Source organism: Nyctereutes procyonoides, unplaced genomic scaffold (genome assembly GCF_905146905.1).
Source record: "Nyctereutes procyonoides isolate TBG_1078 unplaced genomic scaffold, NYPRO_anot_genome, whole genome shotgun sequence".
In the NCBI taxonomy this organism is placed as follows: Eukaryota; Metazoa; Chordata; class Mammalia; order Carnivora; family Canidae; genus Nyctereutes; species Nyctereutes procyonoides.
In genome coordinates, this window is record NW_026575147.1 from 8,792,840 (window position 1) to 8,807,810 (window position 14,971).

General features: G+C 42.6%; 1 protein-coding gene across 5 annotated transcripts in view; it reads left to right on the forward strand.

Moving 5' to 3' along the window:
- The first annotated feature begins 9,999 nt into the window (after window positions 1–9,999).
- Window positions 10,000–14,971, forward strand: part of SLC4A5 (solute carrier family 4 member 5) — a 113,409-nt gene continuing 108,437 nt past the window's right edge. For all 5 annotated transcript variants that reach the window (XR_008662716.1, XR_008662718.1, XR_008662719.1 and 2 more), the window contains exon 1: window positions 10,000–10,189. The gene's annotated coding sequence lies outside the window, so the exon portion shown is untranslated. The remainder of the gene's footprint in view (window positions 10,190–14,971) is intronic.

The window sequence follows — 14,971 nt, forward strand, 5'->3', positions numbered from 1 at the left end:
TTCTGTCTCTGGTTGCTCCAGGTTTGCCCTCCCTCACTTGCTGGGATTTATTTCTTGGCTATTGGGAAAGCCAGATCCCATGCCCTGCAGTGCCCCAAGGCCTGAAGTAGTACAGTGAACAGAAGGGTACTGGCCTACAGGACTTGGTCAAGGCAGAGCAAGCAACTGAGGGCCTGGAAATCAGGTGAGGCCACAAGTCACCTGAGGAAAGTGTCCAGGCAGTGGGGAGGCCAGAGCCCTGGGCAGTACTGAGTGTTAAAGAGCCCAAGGGAGCATCTATTGGAGCAGAGGCCTCCAGAGGAAGTGTCAGGCCGAGGAAGAGAGATTCAGGGGAGATAGCAGCCTTCAATACAGCTCAGAGGCAATGTGGCTGTGTTGTAGAAATGCCTGATTCTCAAATGCCTTGTGAGCTGACCAGAGCAGTCTCAGTGGGATAGAAGGAGCAGAAACTGGGTCATGGTGGCAAGAAAGGGGAGAGAGCAGCATGTGTGCACTGTGTCCCAGTGTTCAATCATGGAAGCTGGGTGGCCAGTGGATGGCAGACAGCTGATGAAAGCAGCCTTGCCTGCAGATGAAGTGGGAGCTGCACATGAGGTCCAAGAGGTTTCTGGAAACTTGGATATGATAAGGGGAGAGAGCCCTAGTGAGGCACTCTACCAAGGATGGGGCATAGCATGGGAATAGCCTCCTTTGATCCATCCACTCAATTGCCAGTTGTGACATGAAAACCAAGCAGACTGGCTGGCAATTGGCATGCTCATGGTATGAGCAGTCCCAATCTTATCAGCTAGTAACCCCTCTCTTCTGGGGGTTCTTGGGCAGATTGCCAGAGTCAACAGCACCTTCCCCAACTTGGCAGCAGCTTTGTGAAGTAAGAATAGGGCTCATATCCTGCTTCTTCTGCTTTAAGCTTGTGAATTTGGGCAAGTTGCTTAATCTCTGGTCTTCAGTTTTGGTATTTGTACCCAGGTCAATAGCACCTTCCCCAGGTGGTATTCCTTTCACAGGTAATCTTCAGGGGAAGAGTAAATGAGCTAACATGCTTGACACAGGCACTCAATCAGAAAGGGTACTTGGGAGAGGCTGATACTGAATAAATGAAATGACACACAAGCAGCCATATTCCCAAGACGTATGTTTATGATGCAAATAATTCTATTTTGGGTCCCAAAGGAGATGCAGTCCTTGGTGCTCCAGCTTTCAGCTTGTTTTTGTAGGCAGTTACCATCTGACTTCCTATCATCCAGGTACTGTTTCCTCTGCCTCCTAGCAGGCCAAGGCTGAGGGAGAGTCCAAGCTTTGTAGCATTCTGAATCTGCTTGCTTAGTTCCCATTTCCTGTGCTACCCCATAGTGGGGAGCAGGAGTGGAGGCAGGCCAGAGAACTGAGTCTCTGCTGGCTAATCCTGGGAAGCAATTGTGTCCTCCCCAGCCTTGGGGCTGCAAGTGAAACAAGCATAAGCACGTGTGTGCAACAGCTCCAGGTGCTCAGTCCAGGAAGCTTTGCAGGATGGAATACCTTGACCTTTGTCCAATGGGCCCAGGGCACCTGGGGAACATGGATTTGAAGGTGAGGGCTCCTCCTGCCTCCCTGTGCTGTTATGCTCCTTTGCTCTGTGTATGTTGAGAACCATGTTCGCTCTGGTTTCTTTCATCTCTACCATGTGTGCCAGCTGAAATAGGCACGGCTGCTCCCAGGGACACATGGCCACTATAGCTGAGGCACTCAGGGGCGGCCTGGGATGTTTGACCTCCATTCCTCTCCAGAAGCCTGGGGAGTTTGGGAGTGAGGCCTGGACTCCTCTTGCTCAAATAATCAGTATCAGAGTAAATATATATCTGTCATCCTGTGTTTTGTTACTTTTTATCCTGGGAAATTTCAGCATTCAAAAGAAGAGAGTAGGGTGTAATGAATCTTCATTTGCCTATATTTACCATTTCATGACTTACCTGATTTCCTCTACCCCTTTGCTCTCCTTTCCCTCCAGATTATTTTGAAGCAGATCCTAGGCATCATCATTTCATTTCAAAGTATTTTAGTATCTCTAAAAGATAGTACTTTTAAACTATAATACCAGTATCGCACCTAAAAAAATTTAATTAATCAAATATCCAGTGTTCAGAGTTCCCTGATTGTCTCATAAATATTTTGTTTTACAGCTTGGGTATTTGTAGTCCCTTATTCTAAATTATCATTATTGCATGAATACAACATGTGTTTTATATGTATATGCCTTAAACTTTATTTTTAATGCCAGCAATTTATATATGATTTATTTATATATATTATCTATAAATATATAATCATCTTGAAAATACAAAAAACAACAACATGGAGGAAGATTGAGAGCATAGGTTCCCAATACTTAGTCACTAATGATTGTAGAAATTTTCCTTTTAGTGTTTTTTTTTTTTTAAAGATTTTCTTTATTTATTCATGAGAGACACACACAGAGAGGCAGAGACACAGGCAGAGGGAGAAGTAGGCTCCCCGTGGGGAGCCCGATGCAGGGTTTGATCCCAGGACCCCTGGGCATGATCCGATCCTAAGGCAGACACTCAACCACTGAGCCACCCAGTGTCCGCTTTTAGTGTTTTCTATTTAAAACTTTAAAAATGCCCTGCTGCCACTCTGCAAGCATAGAGCTGCCGGATGGGGAGTACAATGAAAACAAAAAATGGGCCCAAAGTTAGGAAGAGATAAAGGAGGGAAATCAAGAGAGAATATATTTTGAAACTAAATGTAAGCATTTCCTTCATTCAGATTGCAAGCATCAGTCTTCACTTGGGCTGCTATAGCAAAATACCATAAACTGGGTGACCTATCAACAACAAAAATTTGTGTCTCACAGTTCTGAAGCTGGAAGTCTGAGAGCAGGGTGCCAGCATGGTCATGTTCTGGAGAGGGTGCTCTTCTGGTCTTAGGCAGCTGACATGTTGGATCCTCACATGGCAGAGAGAGAGTAAGTGACCTCTCTGGCCTCCTAGAAATGGACTAATTCTCTTGGGCAGCCCAGGTGGCTCAGCGGTTTAGCACCGCCTTCAGCCCAGGGTGTGATCCTGGAGACCCGGAACGAGTCCCACGTTGGGCTCCCTGTGTGGAGCCTGCTCCTCAGTCTGCCTGTGTCTCTGTCTCTGTCTCTGCCTCTCTGTGTGTCTCTCATGAATAAATAAAATCTTAAAAAAGAAAAAAAATGTTCACAGAAAGGGGCCAGATACCCAGGCAGCATGGCAACATGGGTATTCATCATGAGCTAAGTGGTTTCAACCTCTTTGCTCCACAGGTCAGGTTAGAAACTCTAAACCTGCCAGTGATTAAACGATGGGGCAAATACCAAGTAAAGCTTTGCTTCACATATAGCAACAGGATGGAGTTACAAGAAAACACTAGTTCAAGGGCAGCCCCTTGAACTTCCTTTATCTAAGCCATACCTACAAGTCAAAGATGTGCTTCTCAACAAATAGAAAATAGTGGAGACATCACTGACACAGCCTTTTCCCATAGGAAGGGACATGTGAATGCACGAGAGGGTGATGGAGCTGCAGTCAGCACTAGATGAGGTGAAGAAGGGTAGAGAAGAGCGCAGAGGGAAGACAGCTTTCTCCATCCCTATCCCTGCCCAAATTTTGGCTTTATAAACAGGCTAATCTATCCATTTTCAGAGAATTGGCTTAGGGGAGAAGGAACTGCAAGGATTTCTTGTCCCCTGAAATTGCTAAATAAGACTTCACAAAGATGTGCACAAGGATCATGAGATAAATAAATCAAATTTAAAAGGTGGAGAAGAATTTTACAGACTTTAGAGGTCATTTCTCTCTGGCCTGCTGAGTCTTCACAGTAAGCCTCACTATTCCTGCCTTGTCAATAAGCAGGAGACATAGCAAGTAACATTAAAGGAAATGACATAAACCAGCTTGCACACCATGGGAAAGTTAAGAAAAAGACTGTCCAGGAGTTTTAGTTGTGCGACAGAAGGGATTTTCAATTTAGTGATTTGTGTCCCCAGGGTCATGGGGCATTGTTTTTAATTTTTCACATTTTATTCCTGGTATTAGTAGCTTAAGAAAGTAGAGTTTTCCTAATTACTGATTTATAATGCTTATAAACAGCACACGAAACACTCAGTTTCACAATAGTAACATTCACTGATCTCTTTAAATGCAATTTCAATCCTTATTTTAAGCAAGTGCAATAATAATATATAGTATAGCTAAAAACACACAAAATATATATCTTGAGCTACAGGAAGGTGAGGAAGTGGTTTCCATAGCCATATTTGATTTTAATCAAGTACACATTTCCACAATGAACAAGTACCAACAAATATGTTGATAAAATACTACCCCAAATGTTTATTCTGCCATCAATTTTTTAAGCAGTTCCATTCCAACTACCACTAAAAATACATGTTTTAGAAGCTTTAATCTGATTTGGGAAAATTATTCTACAACTTAACAAATAGTATGTATAAGCCCCAAAGCTTTAAAGTCAAAAAAGCCTTGGAAGACAAGCATTCATGAGAAGTTAAGTTTCTCCAAAAAAATCACTAAAGAAGAAAGCAAATTATCTTTTAAGACCTAAACATTCTTACAAAAAACTATATTCCTTTTATTTTTTAAAGATTTTTATTTATTCATGAGAGACACACACGGGGCTGTGGGGGGCAGAGACACAGGCAGAGGGAGAAGTAGGCTCCATGCAGGGAACCCGATGTGGGACTCAATCCCAGAACTTCAGTAGCACACCCTGAGACAAAGGCAGACGCTCAACCGCTGAGCCACCCAGGCGTCCCAAAAAACTATATTCCAATATCATCTTCGACTTGACAGAAACAAAACCAGCTCATTATATAATTTTTTAAAATTTCAGTTAAGATACAGTGTGATATTAGTTTCAGGTGTACAATACAGTGATTCGAAAGTATACTCTTTAATAATCTTAGATTACTGTTGTCTAGAAACTTGAAAATACATGAAACACTATTTCAGGTATCACAGGGTCAAAAGTGACATTTAGATTTCACATATTAAACAGCTATCATATAGCTTACAATGGTACAAAGACACCTAATACAAGTACTACTACATCATTTAGAGTCCAAAGTCAGAAGGCACTGTGTGGTTAGCAAAATAACTTTTGTGTGGTCATTGATACCCAATAAGTAATTCAAGTATAGTAATATCAAAGCAGGCAATTAAAATCTCAACTATCACTCTACAATTGAAGACATGAAAATTTTGTTCTCCATCTTTCAATTACATGGACTTTATTGTAGAAAATATTCAGTTGTTATAGATGGCTGCCCCACAAGATAATGAAGCTTAAGAAATTACAAAAAGTGTCAAGATCCATAGTAGGCTTCATCAAATTCTTTTCCAGACTGTTTCAATTCTTCATTCAGAGTTATCACAAGTAACCTTCACAAAATTCCCTGAGTCCTTTCAAATTGAGAAGATGAAACTTCAACTTGTACTTGGCCTTGTCTTTCAATTTTCATTGCTTTGTGCATTTTTTCAGTGATGAACTCTATGACAAGGTCTTCAAGAATTCCACTGGCTCTGTGTAAGTATTCTGATCATCCCCCAAACAAATACATTATATATATATATATATATATATATATATATATATATATATATATATATTGCAATGGTCTAGAAAAAGTCTTTTCTGTACCTCATTCATTTTCTTCATCAAACATGAGGTTTTCTTCCTTAACTTCTCAAGGTCATTTTTATTCTTCAAATCCATTCTTGCTGTTCTGCCAAGGCTATTCAGTTCTGGGCTTAGTTGGATGGCTATGGTGCCAGGTTTGGAACAGAGCTGAATGCAGTGCCAAAGTCTCTCCAAGTCAGAGACTGGAGGTGGTGTCATGACAGGAGTAGGAGAAGCCCACCCTAGAAGGATATCTGTGTCATTGCCTCCTTGGTTAGATTTGGAATGGGTGGTGGGGGCAACATGATTGCTCATGGCATCCTCTGAGGATGGGGGAGAGGATAGGGGCTTTTCCTCCAAATGGGGCTGGGAGTAAACTTGGGCCCGCAGTCTCCTGCAGTCCTGGGCTTAGAAAACCATCATCTCTTGGTTGCAATGTTCCTATTACTCAATATGATGATCTGACTTCCTTGAAGCCCAGATCCAACTTGGGATGAGTGTCCAGTTGTTGAGATTCATTGGACATCTTAGATACTTGCTTTACTCACTTGAAGTGGTTTTGTAGAAGGATATTAAAGTCAAAGGCATCACCTACTCTATGAAGTAAATGCCAATGAAAGCATTATGTCCAGTGTCATTCTGGAACCAGATTACACAGTAGAAGCTGGAATCTGTCACTATCTCCTCAGCAATTATAGGATATTGTTTCTACTGGTGCCCAAAGAGCTCCTGTGATGTTTTATACTCAAGTTGATAGACAACCTTCCCTTTCAAAATGATTGGAGGTGACCAGTATAAGTAGGCTGGCCTGAATTCCAGCCTGTAGCTGCTATTGGAGGTACTGGGCAGAATCTGGTAGATGCTGACATCCAGCTTCATACAGAGGTCAAAGCTTGTATTTTGACTGTGCTGCTTTCTTGGCCCTGCTCTCCATGCCTACTAAGTATCTTTTAATCTCTAGGTTCTTTCTTACTTTCTTTTTCCTTATAATTTATTTGTTTAAGGAAGTATTTCTCAGAGCCTGGATTTAAAATATATCCTCATGGTGTTAATAGATTCCTCTGCCTTCCACATTTTCCATAAATTTTTAGATTTACAGCTATGATTCTCAAACTGTAGTTCCCTAATCCCCAGCATCAGAACCACCTGGAACCTTGTAAGATGTGTTAATTCCTACCCCACCAGAGGACCTGAACATCCAGGTCACCATCTTGGTGAGGCTTAGCATCCCATTTTTGAAGTCATCCATTGAAGAATAAAGGTCAAAAAAACTGGGGTAGGGAGGGGTAAAATACTGGGTGAGGTAGCGGTTGTCTCTTATTGGGATGGCATGCAAGTACTTCTAGGTTTTATTCAATAAAAAATTAAAAATTTTTTGCATTATGTTGGAACAAATGTAATGGTGGACTTATGGTTAAATAGTTAACTTAGCTGATTTCATGTACTTTGAAAACTATATGACTACTAAGGGTCCAAGTTTCCCTGCCTTTCTTGGAGAAGGATAGGGATAAGTGTTCACTCTCCCTCAATGCTTAGGCTATCAAATATTGACACTTTCGAGGCAACGAAGTAGCTCAGAAATGGCAGACCCTCTCCTGGAGTTTTAGGTTGCTTATGTACTTGGCATAGAAAATCCTTAGTTGGGCCCTTCACCTGCAGCAATAGCTTGCCAAATTTCCATAAAGAGTTGAAATCCAAGCCTGTTTTCCCTTCTGATCTTAGTGGAAGGGGTCAGCTCATGACTGGCTATTCTAGAAGATAATCAGAACCTATGCAAACAATTGAGCAAGGACCAACAGGTGAACCTGAACTTTTGTGAACTCGTGGAGTAACCACAACTTGCCTACCAAATTGTGAAATCAAACTTTGTTTTCCCAAGTCTCAGGTGTCAGTGGACAAAATCTAAGATAAATTACGTGAGACCTATGTTGATACTCCTTTGTTAAAAAAAAAGAAAGGAAAGGATAAGCTGTATGCATTTTTTAACACTCATAGAATTGAATGCCAAGAAAGAATGGATTTTGCTGTATGTAAACTTTTAAAAGTGGATTGAAAAAGAAAAAGAGCACTTAGATGAACACAACGATAAAACAAGTAGTTGACCACAACTTGTTAGAGTTTTCCTACATATTTGCAATGATATAGGAAATTCATTTTTCAGTAGAAAAAAAATCTATTTTGTAAAGTAGGTAGTTGGACTCCTGTTTTAAATGAAGATATGTTGTCTGAAAAAGAAATATCCCCACTGATGCTAGGTCAGTGGGGGTCAGAGTGAGGAAGGGTACGGAGACTGTAACTTACTTATCCATTATGCTTTTGATGGACATTTGGGTTGCTTCCAAGTTTGAGCACCTACAAACCATTCTATATAAATATGCTTGTTTACATGCCCTGGCCTGGTACACATGTACATGTTGATTTTCTTGGTCATTTGGTGTGTGTATTTTCATCCTTATTTGATATTGCTACATTGTTTAGCAGAATGGTTGTACTGGTTTACACCCCCAGCATAAGGATGGGTCCCCTTGCCTGGATTCAAGTGCCTTCCCACAGAGAGTGGGGGGGGGGGATTAAGTCTTGGAAAGAATGAGGAAGTGGGGCAGAGGAAGACCTTGGGTGTGAGTCCAAGGAGATCAGACTTTATTTGACTGCCCTGGAAAGCTTCTAGTGATTTTGGGACAGAGGACAAAATGCAAGAACGAGGTTTTATTGAGCCTTTAAAGCTCTCAATCGGTTTGTGTTGTGGGGAGAGTGGGGATGGTCATAGGGTTGGTTTAGGCTGGCAGCAGGATTCAAGTTCACAAGAGAGAGATTTGTGGGGAGAATGTGCAAAGGAGAAGCTGAGCAAATGCTGTGTGGCAGAGATCCAGAGCATCCCAGCTCTGCCCATTCTTGTCCTTAAATAATCCTGTTAGACTATGGCACACTACTTGTAGCGGGTGTGAAGTACTGTGGTCTGCCTGGAGAACACTGTAGCAGGCAGTATCCAGCAATGATGAAGACGCATATACCTAAAGATCCAAAAGTCTCCCAATATACCAAAACAAAACAAACAAGCAAGCAAAATCACCCCAAAAGAAGGGATTTCAAGAAGGAAATATTGTCAACCATGTCAAATATAACAAAGAGGTCCATCAAGAAAAGCCTGAAAAGCATTCACAGGCTTTGGCTATTCAGAGTCTGATGATGAGCTTTGCCGAAAAAATGTTTGGAACACAGTGGGAGCAAAAATCAGAACACAGGGATTTGAGGGGAGAGCGAGTAGTAGCAAAAGGTAACGGAGTGTGTAACATGCCGTCAACATGGTTGAGTGAGCACAGACCCAGCACATGGAAACATTTAGGATATGATAAAAGCACATTCTAAATATGCTAAATTAAAATACCATTTGAAACGATTGGATAGAAGATACCTAATTTGACAAATGATGATGTAACATGGGAGAAAAATAATAAAGTTAAATCCTTATATCATATGCTAAATTCAAGTCAGATGATTTTTAGAACTAGATGAAAATATAGGTGTACATAAACTTGGGGATGATTAAAGTGTTTCTGAGATTGGCAACAAAGCTAGAAGCCTTAACAGAAAAATATGGATAAACTGGACTTCATTAAAACTGACACACATGTACTAAGCTTTTTAGTAAGGAAAATAAAAGGCCATTAAAACTGAATAACAAATGACAAACATAGAAAAATAATTATGATATATGATAAATAATTCTTATAAATAAGAGAAACCAGTATCAACATAAATGTGAATAGCAATTCACAAATAATCCAACTGTTCAATACCAGCTGAAAAAATTCAATTTTTAAAAAAGATTTTATTTATTTATTCATGAGAGACACACACACACAGAGAGAGGCAGAGACATAGGCAGAGGGAGAAGCAGGCTCCATGCAGGGAGCCTGACATGGGACTCAATCCCAAGACTCCAGGATCACGCCCTGGGCTGAAGGCGGTGCTAAACCATTGAGCCACCCAGGGATCCCCAAAATTCAATCTTAATAGGAATCAAAAACTCTAGTTCAAGATGAAATGAACTCTTACATTTACTTCTCTTTCCTCCCTAAGTTCAACTGAAACTACATTTTTTTTTTAAATGAAAGGAAAGGTAAGAAAAGGATAAAATTCCAAAGCAGTACTGGAAAACAAGTATGATAGTTCTCCCTTGCCTATAGGAGATATGTTCCTAGACCCCCAGGGGAGGCCTGACATATACTGTTTTTTCTTATACACACATACCTATGATAAAGTTTAATTTATGAATGAGGCACAGTAGGACATTAACAGCAATGGTAATAAAATGGAACAATTATAACAATATACTGTAATAAAAGTTATGTGAATGTGCTTTCTCTCTCCAAATTAGCTTATTGTACAGTACTCACCCTTCTTCTTGTGATGCTGTGAGATCATAAAACGTCCACATGATGGGATGAAGTGAGGAGAATGACGGAGGCCTGGACATAGCCTTAGGCTCCTGCTGATAGAGGAGCACCTGCTTCTGGACCATAGTGGGCCGCAGGTAACTGAAACCACAGACTGAAACTACAGGTACTTTCCTTTGGCCGGAAAATTCCCCAGCCTCACTCCACTCACATGGTTCATATAGGACTGCCATGTTCCTGCAGAGCCGGTTTCCTAGCCACGGCTGATGGTTCAAACTTGGGCACAGTTAGCTGAAGGGATGCCTCTCACCACCACCCCTGCCCCCCACCAATCCTCACTTTGGGTTCTATCTTATGGAACAGATATATGATGGTCGATCAGAAAGCCAAATATAGGGGATCCCTGGGTGGCGCAGCGGTTTGGCACCTGCCTTTGGCCCAGAGCGTGATCCTGGAGACCTGGGATCGAATCCCACGTCGGGCTCCCGGTGCATGGAGCCTGCTTCTCCCTCTGCCTGTGTCTCTGCCTCTCTCTCTCTCTCTGTGTGTGACTATCATAAAAAAAAAAAGAAAAGAAAAGAAAGCCAAATATAGCTTTATCATTGGTCAAGACTTAGAAACCTTGTAGGTCATTCTTGGATAGGCTCTCTTAAGGTCCTTTTCACCCTCCAAATTGGAGAGATTGGAAACCCCAAAACTTTATTTCTCAGTGTCCCTTGCTGCTAGAGTTCTGGATGTAAACTGACCTTGCATCTCATTTGCTGAGGAAACCTGCCTCCTAAACACAGAGAAAAGAAGGATCACCTGAAAGTTAGGTACAGTGGGAAAGCCCTGTGGTCCTGAGATACCAGGCATGGTGGCGTCAGTGGCAGTGGAGGTTCTTCAGGACGTGTGACCCAGCCTCTGCCCCGCCCATCCCTTCACTCACACGCAGCAAATGAATGGTTGTTCTTCTACAGCAAGGCGGAAAGGCTCTCTAAGAATTCTTGGAATTATGTTTTTGTTTTAAGCCACACACATACACACACACATGCAAGTAGATAAGAATGTGCATTGGTTGACAGCAAAGGCATCATTAGAGCTGGACAGAGAAGTAGGTGAGCGCTCCAGTGAATCCTCAGTGGACACTGGACACAAGCAGGAAAGCACTTTGCTGCCAGGGCAGTCCCCCTCCCTATTTCCTGTATCAGGAAGGATCCTCAGGCTGCAGACCTGTTCCCTTTGTGCATCCGGGAGGGAAAACCTTCTGTCCCCTCACTAACCCACGGTGAACCTCACCCTCTAATTCCTGCATGAAGTGAAAAAAACAAAAATCAAAAACTAAAATATCTGAACCAAATAGCCACATGATTTAAACAGATCCTGGGTGGGTATAAACCAAAGGGTGGACTACTTGGCAGTAATGGCCCAACAAGTCTTAACCACCTGTGCTACGATCCACTCTGAAGCCAATTATTCCATTCTTGTACAAAGTTCCATTCCACATTCATTTGAGCTCAGACACATTTGCTGAGATTTGTCTCTCTCCCTAAAATGGCCCCATCCTTTTCCTCCCCAAGCTTGCCCTGTACCAGGGAAACTGCCTGCCCTGTTCCTGGGGTACACTGCATTCTTTGACCACTTAGGTCTTTGTTTTTATGGCTGCTTCCCTTTGCCTCAAATGCACCCTTGTTAGTTTTGCTATTCTGAATCCCACCCCATATCCTTTCTCTTCATGTCTTACTGAAGGCCATTTTCTCCATGAAGTCTTTCTTTCTTTTTCTTCTTTCTTTCTTTCTTTCTTTCTTTCTTTCTTTCTTTCTTTCTTTCTTTCTTTCTTTCTTTCTTCTTTCTGTAGAGAGTGCATGCATGCCTGTGAATGTGCATGCAAGGGCAGGGGCAGAGGGAGAGGGAAAGGGAGAGAGAATCTTAAGCAGGCTCCATACCCAGCACAGAGCCTGACATGGAATTCCATGCCAGGCCCCATGTGGGGACCTCTGCAGGCTGGGACTCATGCCCCTGAGATCATGACTGGAGCAGAAATCAAGAGGTGCATACTCAACTATGCCACCCAGGCCCTCCATGAATTGTTTCTTTAACACATAGGGTCTAAACTACAGCCTGGGACTTTAAAGGTAAGCAATGACTATTTGTGAATTGAATCAGTCCTCCCAACACATATGGTTTTTCTTTTACTGTGCCTCTCCCTCCCTTTGTGCTTTTCTATGGGGCTTTGCACTCTTCTGCTAATGTATTTGTCGAATCCTCAACTGGCTGGAAATTCCCTGAGGCTGGAGACTATGTCTTCTGGGTCCAGGCTATCCTGATCTGTTCCAGACTGAGGCATTTCCTAGGTTGCAGTTCTTTCAGAGCTTAAACCAGGAAAGTGTCAGGCAGACCAAAGTGAGTCAGTCATCTTAGCCTTGCTAGTCTTTGATTCCATGGATTGTGGGAAGAAAATAGGATGTAAGGTTAAAGTTATGGCTCAGCCATGGCCTCCAAAACACACCTTCCCATATGTCTGCTGCATGCATGGGTTTTCCACTGGGGAAACCCAGTGAGCTAGGAATAGTGAGGACTTATTTTTTTTAATATATTTTATTTATTTATTTATTCATGAGAGAGAAAGAGAGAGAGAGAGAGAGAGGCAGAGACCTAGGCAAAGGGAGAAGCAGGGTCCATGCAGGGAGCCCAATGTGGGACTTGATCCTGGGACACTAGGATCATGCCCTGAGCTGAAGGCAGACACTAAACCCCTGAGCCACCTAGGCGTCCCTAGAGTGAAGACTTTATACCAGAAGATAAATTTCCTATCTGAGAGAGAAGGTAAATCCTGAAATATGGGTCTAAAAACACTCAACAGATCTATAATAGGGCCTGTGTAAGCAAAGGGCTGGAGTTCATTTTTCTCTATTTTCTCTTATTTAAATTCAATTTGCCAACATACAGTATAACACGCAGTGCTCATCTCATCATGTGTCCTCATTAGTCCCCGTCACCCAGTTACCCCACCTCTCCCACCTCCCTTTCTGCAAACCTTTGTTTCTCAGAGATGGGAGTCTCTCATGGTTTGTCTTCCTCTCTAATTGGAGTTCATTTTTTGATGGAGCTTCCAACCCCTGCTCTTCCTTCTACCTCTATGAGTCCACGGTATGTATTACTCTCTGAGCCTCAATTTCCATATCTGCAAGGTTTCATCTGGGGATGAAAATCCTCTCCTGCCAGTTCTGTTGAGAGTTAAATCAGAGAAGGTGTGTGTGTCACTGAGCCCAATACTTGGTGTCCAGAGATGCCTAGGTTATCAGAGATTTCAGCATGCTCTTCTTCCTTGTCCCTCCTACTCTGTGTGCCCACAACCAAACACTGTGTGCCCACCCCCAACACTATGCTCACAGACCAACCCTGTGTGTCCATATCCCCAGCCCTGTGTGCCCACATCCCCAACACTCTGTGCTTGCCCCCCAAGACTGTATGCCTTACCCTCCACACTCTGTGCCCACACATCCAAGACTATGTGCCCACATCCTCCACACTCTGAGCCCACACCCTCACACTGTGAGTCCACACCCCCCACACTGTGTCCCTCCCTCACTAGCACTTCTTTTCGCCTCATTTCCTATCCACTGTCTGCCTTCTCCCTGCCCTCTTCTCACTGATCACTCTTTATATCTTTCCTACTTACAAAGCAGTTAAAACGAGGACAAAAATCAGCACAAAACTTAGAAAAATCACAAAGTATGCAACATTTTGCTTGTAGGGTTTGATTTGTTCAAACACCTTCATTTCTCTTGTCCATATCCTTCTCTGAAGAGTTAGGAGCTGAGGTTTGCTGAGCTAGAGGGGCTGTGAGATATGGAATGTGCTCCTTAATCTCAGGCCTCTGAAGAGAAGAGGCAAAAGGCCTGACATCTTTCCTGAGGATTGTGTCTTAAAGGAGTTAATTCTCTTTGGGGAATGCCTCTGCTGGCTCCATTGTGCTTGGACGAGCTAAAGCTGCAAGTAATAAACCTCCCTAGGACATACTGATTAGATAAACCAATAGGAATTGTGGAAGACACAGACATTAGATTAAAAAAAATTTTAAATGAATGTTACTTTTACAGTGTCTGTGAATAGACAAAGACTTTTTGGTTCTGAAATAGTTCGTAGGTGAGGTAACAGAGGAGGGGCTATGTTAATAGCAGAGGTAGGAAAAAAGGAGAGGTGGGTGGATTCCAACTTCAGGGCCCACCTTAAAGGATTAGATTCAAGGGCCTGGAGCAACCAGCCACTGTGCAGGGTGAGTAGAGTGGATTTTAAATATACAGAGTTGGGATCCCTCAACTGCGCCAGAGTTGGGTGGCGCAGCGGTTTGGCGCCTGCTTTTGGCCCAGGGCGCGATCCTGGAGATCCGGGATCGAATCCCACGTCGGGCTCCCGGTGCATGGAGCCTGCTTCTCCCTCTGCCTGTGTCTCTGCCTCTCTCTCTCTCTCTCTCTCTCTCTCTCTCTCTCTGTGACTATCATAAATAAAAAATAAAATAAAAGACCCTTTAATAAAAAAAATATACAGAGTTAATAGCTTGGTTGTGGGTTCTGGTTTGGGGATGTAAAAGAATGAACCCAATAGGTAGGAACCTTCAGCCCACAGAGGCTCAGGTGAGAATTTTGTTGCTTTTTACTAAAGTTCGGTGCAAGATTTAGAGAGCAAAGATAAAGGACAGTCTGTTGTTTAAATTAATTTTTAACTATTTCAACATAGTGAAGGACAAGTAAGATTGACTGGGTTGTCCTGTTGCTATTTGGTGTTCCCCTACTTGCACTCTATGAGCATGTGCCTCTGTGCAATGTCTGCTGTGCACCGAGGGGCTGAGATTTAGATCTAGTTATATTCTCTGCACAGAGTTCTAACTAACTGCCTTTCTTAAATCCATGTTCTTCAGCCATGAAAGTCATGGTGGT